We start from the raw sequence: 12,500 nt of genomic DNA, 5'->3' as shown, positions 1-12,500 counted from the left end.
CAGGCTGTCCACGCACCAAACTGTGAACAAAGAAGATACTTTAATCCTTTCTCTCTTTAGTTAAGGTAAAAAAATCCACTATTGATCTGTGTTTTAAGTCTTAATAAGCTAAAGGAAAGTAGATTACAGAGAGAGAGAGAGAGAGAGAGAGAGAGAGTTACCTGTGGTGTGCCAAAATGGGTGTAGAACATACGAGTGTCTATGTCGTCTGCTTTGTCGACAGTGTTGATTGTTGCGTCCTCACACCTGCAGAGAGAGAGAGAGAGAGAGAGAGAGAGAGAGAGAGAGAGAGAGAGAGAGAGAGAGAGAGAGAGAGAGAGAAAGAGAGAGAGAGAGAGATTGTCATATAACCATTTTATACTCAAGATAATAAAAGACAGCAAGCGTTTAATTATTCTTTTTTTTTTTAACTTTCCCCGCTTGTCTCTAACCTTTCTTCCACTGTGCTGGTGGTGGTGGTCTTCCTGCATTTCTCTTTTGTCCCTCTACATTTGTATCTAAAAAAAAAAAAAAAGATTGTATTACTGAATCAACACCAATCAACGCCTAATCTAACCTAACCTACAGTGTACCTCTCTATTTACCCTCTACCCATTCCTACAACCTCCAATACCTCCCCCTGCTAGCACTCTAACACCACAACACCCCGTCCAGACCCAGACATCCCACACACTTGCATCGTGTAGCTTCATATATCACAACACACGCTTTAACACACCTGACACGCTTCTATTATCACAGCCCTTCCCCAAAACACACCAGAATCTTTTATTTTACCTCAAGCACACCACTTCTACCCTCAAAGACCCAATGTTTATCTGCAACATGCCTATAACATAACCAAAACACCTCAAAAGCAACTCCAATCACACTAAAACACTTTAAAACACCTTAAACATACCCAGAACACTCCTAAACGTACAAAAAACATCCTAAACACATCGAAAGTGCACCAAAATATCCCCAAACACACTTAAAATATTTGAAAACTCACCCAAATTGACTTAAAACGCATCCAAAACACACCTTACCTACCCAAAACACACTCAAACTCATCCACAACATCCCAAAACACACTTAAAACATCCCAAAACACTGAAAACGGCCCAAAAAACACTTAAAACACCCCAAAACACACCCAGACTGACCTAAAATACCCACAAACGCACCCAAAACTCACCCGTATCCACACAAAACACACCCAAACTCATCCATAACATCCCAAAATACACTTGAAACATCCCAAAACATTGAAAACAGTCCAAAACACACTTAAAGCACTCCTAAACAAGCCTAAGACACCCCAAAATACACCAGGGACGCTAAATATTGACTCAAATATCACCAAACCCCATCAACACACACTCCAACACCCCCTAAACACCTCCAGACACACTCCAACACTCCCTAAACACACCAAATACACTGAAAGCACTGTCACGGAAGACAAATACTACAAAGACAGATAGGGCAGCAGGGAAAATTAACCTAAATATTGTTTTCTTACCATTTTTCTGTTTTACCATCTCCTCTATTCCTTCTTCCTTCCTCTTTCTCCTCTATTTCTCTTATTTTCTTACTCATTCTACTCTTATCTACACGTCTGAGTTTAGAAACACTTGGAAACACCAAGAAAACACTGCAAAATACGATAAATATTATCGAGGAGACAGCGGAGCCGATCAAGGTCCCCGGTCCATGATGGCGGCCGTGACGTCACGGCTAATTTACGTACCGTAACGGATTTCATTATGAAATTGACCCCTCGAAAAAATGGAGCTAGGCTCGAATGCCTTATATATTCTGACTTGACAAATACTTTAACAATTTTCCACAATATTATAACAGCTCCAGCCTGAGTAGTATTTAAAAAATATCCAAATTAATTATGGAAAAATTGTTGAAATATTCGACCCCATTTAAATCATTGAAAAGTCCACAACATTTGAATTTTTAGAAACGTAAAAAATTTTAAAAAATCTGAATTATCATCTTACACCATCAAAAGTTACCTGGAACAAGAAGTAAAAAAATAAAACCGAAATTGTGTAAAAAACAAGTGTTGGAACATAAATACGATTAAAAACCACTGAAAAGTCCACCTATTTTGACTCAATAACAACATAAAACAATTTAAAAACATACAAACTATTTTTTCAAGCAATGAAAAGTTAGTTACAAGCCGAAATAGAGAGACAATAACATAAAAAGTGTTGTAAACACAACTTTTAACAGGACCATAAACCATTTTTAAAGTCCACTTATTTCTCTCAACAGGAACGAAAAAAACACTTTAAAAATCATAAGCAATTTTTAGAAACACAAAAGACGTAACTAGAGCGTGAAATAAAAAAACAAGTTTGTCAAAATACTGCCAAAAAAACTCCCCACATTTTCGTAAAGCAACACAAAATGGAACACAACTCAACACAAGCAACGAAAACACTTCTAAAGCAAATAATTATTTTTATAAACCACAAAAACATGCCATACGAGCAGAATAAAGAAGTTAAGAAAATACCAAAAAAATTTTGAAATTCACAGGTTGAATCAGGTTGGCAGAGGTAGCCAGGCATCATGGCGGCCCTTGACGGTGGAGAGAACGGCCGCTATTTTGCCTGTTATTCTTCCATCGTAACTAAATGAGGCAATGGCGGATATGTCTAGCTAGCGGATATGAAAGCCTAGTCATGGGGCTCCACTTAGTGACGTGTTAGGCTTACAATAAGTGAGAAATGAAGCAGATATTGGCGGAGAAATGGAGAAGGGCTGGCTCCACTTCAGCTGATAACATTAGTTAATTGTATTTTTTTACGTCTTTATAATTCCTGTCATGGTTAATTAGTAAGAGTTTTGTGGTGGAGGCTTGGAGCGCTTGTGGCACCGTGGAATGCTGAGTCACATCAATATATTCGTAACGAGGTGCAAAAACATGAAATACGAGGCTTAACAATAAATAAACAGTAAGGTTAATCACTGACCCTGACAGCCCTGTGTTGTTGTTGTGGGTGACATGTAACAACACCATCACAGTTACCGCCTATTACATCAGACTGTGCAAATTACCTGGCTGGACAAGTGGTGGGCGAGTTTCTTACCAATATTAGCCTTGGTGGCCCTGTAGGCACCTCCCGGCAGGCACCAAGCTTGAACCAGCACAAGCAGGCAGCCACGGCCCCTGTCACTGTCTTGTTCTGCGACAATACATGAAATAAAGCAACAGTTTATGGCACCCTTTGAACAGTGCCTTGGTGTCTGACGTCTGGTGCTGTGTCGTCCCACATTAAATAAAGCAACAGTTTATGGCACCCTTTGAACACACTGCCTTGCTGTCTCACGTTCTGGTACTGAGTCGTCCCTCCCAGCCTGCTCCGCACAGTACGCACCTAAACCTATCCACAAGACACTTTTAGCTTTCAATAACAAGCACCAACTTTTTATATTATACTAAACTAATAGAAAATTAAATATAAATAATTATAAGCGTGTAAAAATAAATCTCAGGCCATTATAACTGTAATTGTGAAAGTATCTAGATGTTACTGATTGAAGCGCGAAATTCAAACTGGTCCTGGCGGGGCTTGCACTGCAATGTCTCGTCCCTTGTGTGGCGTAATGTGAAATCATTGAAAAGCTTGTGTGAATTGAAGGCTTGGCTTAATACTGTGTTATATCTCAGCTTATCATTATTAAGTATTTACCATTTTACGTTAAAAAACAACAATACTTCACAGAGATATCGAAGTATAACAGAGGCTCTCATGCCGTAGCTAATGATGAACAGAGAATTACCAGCCTTTCTCTGTGTGTCAAGGAGAGCCCACCTGCATGTACTGAATATATGTTTTTAATTAGTCTTTTGTGATTAATCTTTTTAATATATCTGCGCCAATGTAAATTAGTATGTGCTTAGAAGGCTTACCAATGTGTGGGTTGTGGTGGGTTTGGTGCTACTCAAAGGGAACACGTGCTGGAGAAGTCTGGGAAGCACTGGTGTACAAATAACTGAGGCGTATTTCAATTCACATAAGTCTCCCATAAAAATAAAAAGCTGACCTTCGTTTTCTCTCACGAACGTAAACATTTAGGCTTGTTTTTCCTTTTTTTTTTTTTCTCGTCGTTTCTCTCTCTCTCTCTCTCTCTCTCTCTCTCTCTCTCTCTCTCTCTCTCTCTCTCTCTCTCATTTTATTGTTGTTGTTATCATCATTATTCTTGCTTTTTTCTTTTATTTATTTTTCATTCTCTCCCTTGTTTCCTCCTCATCTCTCTCTCTCTCTCTCTTGAAAAATTCCGCCGTAGAGATATAGAACACACACACACACACACGTACAGTGATGTAACGCCATTAGGGAAACGTACGTGTGTGTGTGTGTGTGGTATGGAAAGATATAATTGCTTAAGTACAGCCTCTCTCTCTCTCTCTCTGACTTTCTACGTATTTTGCCTGTCTGTCCTCGTGTGTGTGTGTGTGTCTGTCTGTCTATCTATCTTTCATTTTATTCGCTCATTCATTACTTCATCTTTCATTGTATTATTTACCTTCTCTCTCTCTCTCTCTCTCCTTCCTTCCTCATTTTACGAAGCATATCACCAACTATCTAACTAACAGAGAGAGAGAGAGAGAGAGAGAGAGAGAGAGAGAGAGAGAGAGAGAGAGAGAGAGAGGATTTATAAGTAACCAAAAAAAAAACAGGACAGGCTGAGTGAATGTGTGTGTATGAGTGTGTGTGTGTGTGTGTGTGTGAGGGAGAAAAAAAAAATGTTGTCAATCTTTGAGTGGAAGCATAAAGAAAGAGCCATGAAAACCTGTGTCACTTCAACTAGCAGTGGAGGTACGGAACAATGCCTCCAATTATGTGAGGAAATGAATAACCCCTCTACATCTCTCCTGCCATTCCGTTCTGCCGTGAAAACATGCTGCATTCATTAAGTGATATTCATAGTGTTATCTCACTACTCACCGGCTTCCCAGGGCCAGTATGCCTCACAAATAAGGGCACTAAGCTGGACGCCGCCAAACCCACCAGTGTACATGCCGCCATGCTCGAGTCGTAACACGGCGCGGCCTTCAAGTGAGTCCAGCGTGCCAGATTGTTTTGGCTATATTATCGTACTACACAGGTTGAAATTATTGTACTTCTGGTAAAATTTTCGTACATATGTAATTATTCTAAATATTATGCAAAATTGCCACTTTCCAAATACAGAATTTAGGTTATATATATATATATATATATATATATATATATATATATATATATATATATATATATATATATATATATATATATATATATATATATATATATATATATATATATATATATATATATATATATATATATATATATATATATATATATATATATAGAGAGAGAGAGAGAGAGAGAGAGAGAGAGAGAGAGAGAGAGAGAGAGAGAGAGAGAGAGAGTGCTTCACTAGGATGATGTCTCTCACGGTTTCTGTTATTAGCTTATTTCTGTCTTTTGTTTTCACACGGTTTACACTGGAGAAGCAGCGCTCACAGTCAGCATTAGCATGAGGCAAAGAAAGACATCCTAGTGAAAAGTCTGAAACAAGCTTAAACTTGGGGTTTCCATCACTATCCTCCAGAGTTTTTATGGCACACCAAGGCTAAAGGAGAAATAGGGAAGAAAGTAAACAGTGTAATAACCAATACATTATTTAAACATACATATACAAAGGGTACAGCAATAGATATATTTTTTTTCACTAACTGCCTGGAATGGAACACGGTTATAGTGAGTATATGCAATGTGTATGTATGTATGTATGTATGTAGGACCTCATTACTTAGCTATACAATGGACAAAATCTGCATCTTATTTATCTCTTCCAATATTTATATATGCGAATATGATTATACACAAACACACACACACACACACACACAAACGTACATTCTCTCTCTCTCTCTCTCTCTCTGTTACATAAATAAACCTAGAGCTAGTAATTATAATATTTAATCTAAAACTTATTGATAATACCCAGTGAATTAATGAGTTTATATGTTCTTTAATGATAGATACAGAGAGAGAGAGAGAGAGAGAGAGAGAGAGAGAGAGAGAGAGAGAGAGAGAGAGAGAGAGAGAGAGAGAGAGAGAGAGAGAGAGAGAGAGAGAGAGAGAGAGAGAGAGAATAATGCAAGTGAAATGAGAGAAAAAAAAATAGCTTTAAAATTAACTAATAACTTGTTCATATAGAAAAAAATAGGTAGGTATAGAATAGGTAGGTAAAAATAGGTAGGTAAAAAAATAGGTAGGTATAGAAAAAAAGGATAGGAGGTCTTAAGTTACGACCAACACACTTTACATCACCTACTTAACAACTTAAAGCTTTTCACAACGTTTTCATTAAGCCTACGTGATGAAAAAAAAAAAAAAAAAATAGACCTACTTATGCCAGTGATACTAAGTGTGTGTGTGTGTGTGTGTGTGTGTGTGTGTGTGTGTGTGTGTGTGTGTGTGTGTGTGTGTGTGTGTGTGTGTGTGTGTGTGTGTGTGTGTGTGTTTTCTAAGTGCAATGTGAAAAAGTAAGATGTGTTTACTTGTTCAAATATGAGAGAGAGAGAGAGAGAGAGAGAGAGAGAGAGAGAGAGAGAGAGAGAGAGAGAGAGAGAGAGAGAGAGAGAGAGAGAGAGAGAGAGAGAGAGAGAGAGAGAGAGAGAGAGAGAGAGATATGAAAACACACTCTCTCCCTCTCTTACACACACACACACACACACACATCTCCAGGATATAACTCAACTATGTACATCTATGTATACAAACACACACACACACACACACACCAAAAAAAAGAAAAGAAAAGAAAAAAAAAGATAGAGAGCTAGGAAGGTGGACAGTAGAGACAGAAAAACTCAATAGGAAAACAAGAGGGGAAAAAGAGAGAAAAAAAAACAAAAACAGGTGCAATTTGACAGAAAAACAAAAATGGAAGCAGAAAAAAAAAAAAAATAAATAAGAAGAGGAAAAAATCTGAGAGGAAAAAAAAACAAGAATGGGAAAAAAAACCTGAGAGAGGAAAATCAACAGGAAAATAATGTCAAGCTTGGAAATTTGACAGGAAGACTCAGCAGCTGTCCGGCCAAGAACCATCCGATCATCCGCTGATCTGAGAGTGTCGATCAGAGACTAGGCGAGCCCGTTCCCTGGCCATTGACACCCGAATATTCTCCTGCTGGTGGTACTTGCATAGCTTGAGCATTGCGAACATTGTCAGGCCGACCCAGCACACCCAGGCTGTCCATGCACCAAACTGTGAACAAACAAGATACTTTAATCCTTTCTCTCTTTAGTTAAGGTCAAAAAGTCAGGTTGTCCCTTTAGTTGATGCCAAAAAATTGCCCTTAATCTATTTTTTAAAAGTTCTGCCAGGCCGACCCAGCACACCCAGGCTGTCCACGCACCAAACTGTGAACAAACAAGATACTTTAATCCTTTCTCTCTTTAGTTAAGGTCAAAAAGTCAGGTTGCCCCTTTAGTTGATGCCAAATAATTGCCCTTAATCTATTTTTTAAAAGTTCTGCCAGGCCGACCCAGCACACCCAGGCTGTCCACGCACCAAACTGTGAACAAACAAGATACTTTAATCCTTTCTCTCTTTAGTTAAGGTAAAAAAATCCACTATTGATCTGTGTTTTAAGTCTTAATAAGCTAAAGGAAAGTAGATTACAGAGAGAGAGAGAGAGAGAGAGAGAGAGAGAGAGAGAGAGAGAGAGAGAGAGAGAGAGAGAGAGAGAGAGAGAGAGAGAGAGAGAGAGAGAGAGAGAGAGAGAGAGAGAGAGAGAGAGAGAGAGAGAGTTACCTGTGCTGTGCCAAAATGGGTGTAGAACATACGAGTGTCTATGTCGTCTGCTTTGTCGACAGTGTTGATTGTTGCGTCCTCACACCTGCAGAGAGAGAGAGAGAGAGAGAGAGAGAGAGAGAGAGAGAGAGAGAGAGAGAGAGAGAGAGAGAGAGAGAGAGAGAGAGAGAGAGAGAGAGAGAGAGAGAGATTGTCATATAACCATTTTATACTCAAGATAATAAAAGACAGCAAGCGTTTAATTATTCATTATTTTTTTTTAACTTTCCCCGCTTGTCTCTAACCTTTCTTCCACTGTGCTGGTGGTGGTGGTCTTCCTGCCTTTCTCTTTTGTCCCTCTACATTTGTATCTGAAAAGAAAAAAAAAAAAAAGATTGTATTACTGAATCAAAACCAATCAACGCCTAACTTAACCTAACCTACAGTGTACCTCTCTATTTACCCTCTACCCATTCCTACAACCTCCAATACCTCCCCCTGCTAGCACCCTAACACCACAACACCCCGTCCAGACCCAGACATCCCACACACTTGCATCGTGTAGCTTCATATATCACAACACACGCTATAACACACCTGACACGCTTCTATTATCACAGCCCTTCCCCAAAACACCCCAGAATCTTTTATTTTACCTCAAGAACACCACTTCTACCCTCAAAGACCCAATGTTTATCTGCAACATGCCTATAACATAACCAAAACACCTCAAAAGCAACTCCAATCACACTAAAACACTTTAAAACACCTTAAACATACCCAGAACACTCCTAAACGCACAAAAAACATCCTAAACACATCGAAAGTGCACCAAAATATCCCCAAACACACTTAAAATATTCCAAAACTCACCCAAATTGACTTAAAACGCATCCAAAACACACCTTACCTACCCGAAACACACTCAAACTCATCCACAACATCCCAAAACACACTTAAAACATCCCAAAACACTGAAAACGGCCCAAAACACACTTAAAACACCCCAAAACACACCCAGACTGACCTAAAATACCCACAAACGCACCCAAAACTCACCCGTATCCACACAAAACACACCCAAACTCATCCATAACATCCCAAAATACACTTGAAACATCCCAAAACATTGAAAACAGTCCAAAACACACTTAAAGCACTCCTAAACAAGCCTAACACACCCCAAAATACACCAGGGACGCTAAATATTGACTCAAATATCACCAAACCCCATCAACACACACTCCAACACCCCCTAAACACCTCCAGACACACTCCAACACTCCCTAAACACACCAAATACACTGAAAGCACTGTCACGGAAGACAAATACTACAAAGACAGATAGGGCAGCAGGGAAAATTAACCTAAATATTGTTTTCTTACCATTTTTCTGTTTTACCATCTCCTCTATTCCTTCTCCCTTCCTCTTTCTCCTCTATTTCTCTTATTTTCTTACTCATTCTACTCTTATCTACACGTCTGAGTTTAGAAACACTTGGAAACAACTTAAAGGTTTTCACGTTTTCATTAAGCCTACGTGATGAAAAAAAAAAATAGACCTACTTATGCCAGTGATACTAAGTGTGTGTGTGTGTTTTTCTAAGTGCAATGTGAAAAACTAAGATGTGTTTACTTGTTCAAATATGAGAGAGAGAGAGAGAGAGAGAGAGAGAGAGAGAGAGAGAGAGAGAGAGAGAGAGAGAGAGAGAGAGAGAGAGAGAGAGAGAGAGAGAGAGAGAGAGAGAGAGAGAGATGAAAACACACTCTCTCTCTCTCTTACACACACACACACACACACACACACACACACACACACACACACACACATCTCCAGGATATAACTCAACTATGTACATCTATGTATACAAACACACACACACACACACACACACACCAAAAAAAAAAGAAAAGAAAAAAAAAAGATAGAGAGCTAGGAAGGTGGACAGTAGAGACAGAAAAAACTCAATAGGAAAACAAGAGGGGAAAAAAAGAAGAAAAAAACAGGTGCAATTTGACAGAAAAACAAAAATGGAAGCAGAAAAAAAATAAATAAATAAGAAGAGGAAAAAATCTGAGGAAAAAAAAAACAAGAATAGGAAAAAAACCTGAGAGAGGAAAATCAACAGGAAAATAATCTCAAGCTTATAAATTTGACAGGAAGACTCAGCAGTTGTCCGGCCAAGAACCATCCGATCATCCGCTGATCTGAGAGTGTCGATCAGAGACTAGGCGAGCCCGTTCCCTGGCCATTGACACCCGAATATTCTCCTGCTGGTGGTACTTGCATAGCTTGAGCATTGCGAACATTGTCAGGCCGACCCAGCACACCCAGGCTGTCCATGCACCAAACTGTGAACAAACAAGATACTTTAATCCTTTCTCTCTTTAGTTAAGGTCAAAAAGTCAGGTTGTCCCTTTAGTTGATGCCAAATAATTGCCCTTAATCTATTTTTTAGAGTTCTGTCAGTCCGACCCAGCACACCCAGGCTGTCCACGCACCAAACTGTGAACAAACAAGATACTTTAATCCTTTCTCTCTTTAGTTAAGGTCAAAAAGTCAGGTTGCCCCTTTAGTTGATGCCAAATAATTGCCCTTAATCTATTTTTTAGAGTTCTGTCAGTCCGACCCAGCACACCCAGGCTGTCCACGCACCAAACTGTGAACAAACAAGATACTTTAATCCTTTCTCTCTTTAGTTAAGGTAAAAAAATCCACTATTGATCTGTGTTTTAAGTCTTAATAAGCTAAAGGAAAGTAGATTACAGAGAGACAGAGAGAGAGAGAGAGAGAGAGAGAGAGAGTTACCTGTGCTGTGCCAAAATGGGTGTAGAACATACGAGTGTCTATGTCGTCTGCTTTGTCGACAGTGTTGATTGTTGCGTCCTCACACCTGCAGAGAGAGAGAGGAGAGAGAGAGAGAGAGAGAGAGAGAGAGAGAGAGAGAGAGAGAGAGAGAGAGAGAGAGAGAGAGAGAGAGAGAGAGAGAGAGAGAGAGAGAGAGAGAGAGAGATTGTCATATAACCATTTTATACTCAAGATAATAAAAGACAGCAAGCGTTTAATTATTCATTATTTTTTTTTAACTTTCCCCCGCTTGTCTCTAACCTTTCTTCCACTGTGCAGGTGGTGGTGGTCTTCCTGCCTTTCTCTTTTGTCCCTCTACATTTGTATCTGAAAAGAAAAAAAAAAAAAAAAAAGATTGTATTACTGAATCAACACCAATCAACGCCTAACTTAACCTAACCTACAGTGTACCTCTCTATTTACCCTCTACCCATTCCTACAACCTCCAGTACCTCCCCCTGCTAGCACTCTAACACCACAACACCCCGTCCAGACCCAGACATCCCACACACTTGCATCTTGTAGCTTCATATATCACAACACACGCTTTAACACACCTGACACGCTTCTATTATCACAGCCCTTCCCCAAAACACCCCAGAATCTTTTATTTTACCTCAAGCACACCACTTCTACCCTCAAAGACCCAATGTTTATCTGCAACATGCCTATAACATAACCAAAACACACTCAAAAGCAACTCCAATCACACTAAAACACTTTAAAACACCTTAAACATACCCAGAACACTCCTAAACGCATCAAAAAACATCCTAAACACATCGAAAGTGCACCAAAATATCCCGGAAACACACTTAAAATACTCCAAAACTCACCCAAATTGACTTAAAACGCATCCAAAACACACCGTACCTACCCAAAACACACTCAAACTCATCCACAACATCCCAAAACACACTTAAAACATCCCAAAACACTGAAAACGGCCCAAAACACACTTAAAACACCCCAAAACACACCCAGACTGACCTAAAATACCCACAAACGCACCCAAAACTCACCCGTATCCACACAAAACACACCCAAACTCATACATAACATCCCAAAATACACTTGAAACATCCCAAAACATTGAAAACAGTCCAAAACCACACTTAAAGCACTCCTAAACAAGCCTAAGACACCCCAAAAATACACCAGGGACGCTAAATATTGACTCAAAACATCACCAAACCCCATCAACACACACTCCAACACCCCCTAAACACCTCCAGACACACTCCAACACTCCCTAAACACACCAAATACACTGAAAGCACTGTCACGGAAGACAAATACCACAAAGACAGACAGGGCAGCAGGGAAAATTAACCTAAATATTGTTTTCTTACCATTTTTCTGTTTTACCACCTCCTCTATTCCTTCTCCCTTCCTCTTTCTCCTCTATTTCTCTTATTTTCTTACTCATTCTACTCTTATCTACACGTCTGAGTTTAGAAACACTTGGAAACACCAAGAAAACACTGCAAAATACGATAAATATTATCGAGGAGGACAGCGGAGCCGATCAAGGTCCCCGGTCCATGATGGCGGCCGTGACGTCACGGCTAATTTTACGTACCGTAACGGATTTCATTATGAAATTGACCCCTCGAAAAAATGGAGCTAGGCTCGAATGCCTTATATATTCTGACTTGACAAATACTTTAACAATTTTCCACAATATTATAACAGCTCCAGCCTGAGTAGTATTTAAAAAATATCCAAATTAATTATGGAAAAATTGTTTGAAATATTCGACCCCATTTAAATCATTGAAAAGTCCACAACATTTGAATTTTTAGGAACGTAAAAAATTTTAAAAAATCTGAATTATCATCTTACA

At 39.2% G+C, this 12,500-nt stretch overlaps 3 long non-coding RNA genes across 3 annotated transcripts in view; all 3 read right to left on the bottom strand.

Moving 5' to 3' along the window:
* Positions 1-3,359, bottom strand: part of LOC135094052 (uncharacterized) — a 5,180-nt gene extending 1,821 nt beyond the window's left edge. Inside the window, exons 1-3 of the long non-coding RNA XR_010263564.1 lie at positions 3,099-3,359; positions 432-497; positions 162-246 (exon numbers count right to left, since the gene is read on the bottom strand). This is a non-coding gene — a long non-coding RNA (uncharacterized LOC135094052). The remainder of the gene's footprint in view (positions 1-161; positions 247-431; positions 498-3,098) is intronic.
* Positions 3,360-5,669: 2,310 nt separating this feature from the next.
* Positions 5,670-12,500, bottom strand: part of LOC135093997 (uncharacterized) — an 8,125-nt gene continuing 1,294 nt past the window's right edge. Inside the window, exons 2-4 of the long non-coding RNA XR_010263538.1 lie at positions 8,112-8,177; positions 7,828-7,912; positions 5,670-7,278 (exon numbers count right to left, since the gene is read on the bottom strand). This is a non-coding gene — a long non-coding RNA (uncharacterized LOC135093997). The remainder of the gene's footprint in view (positions 7,279-7,827; positions 7,913-8,111; positions 8,178-12,500) is intronic.
* Positions 9,467-12,500, bottom strand: part of LOC135093998 (uncharacterized) — a 4,108-nt gene continuing 1,074 nt past the window's right edge. The window contains exons 2-4 of the long non-coding RNA XR_010263539.1: positions 10,916-10,981; positions 10,616-10,700; positions 9,467-10,158 (exon numbers count right to left, since the gene is read on the bottom strand). This is a non-coding gene — a long non-coding RNA (uncharacterized LOC135093998). The remainder of the gene's footprint in view (positions 10,159-10,615; positions 10,701-10,915; positions 10,982-12,500) is intronic.

Source organism: Scylla paramamosain, chromosome 44 (genome assembly GCF_035594125.1).
Source record: "Scylla paramamosain isolate STU-SP2022 chromosome 44, ASM3559412v1, whole genome shotgun sequence".
In the NCBI taxonomy this organism is placed as follows: Eukaryota; Metazoa; Arthropoda; class Malacostraca; order Decapoda; family Portunidae; genus Scylla; species Scylla paramamosain.
The sequence above is the reverse complement of the archived record's forward strand: the minus strand, read 5'-3'. Positions and strand labels throughout refer to the sequence as shown.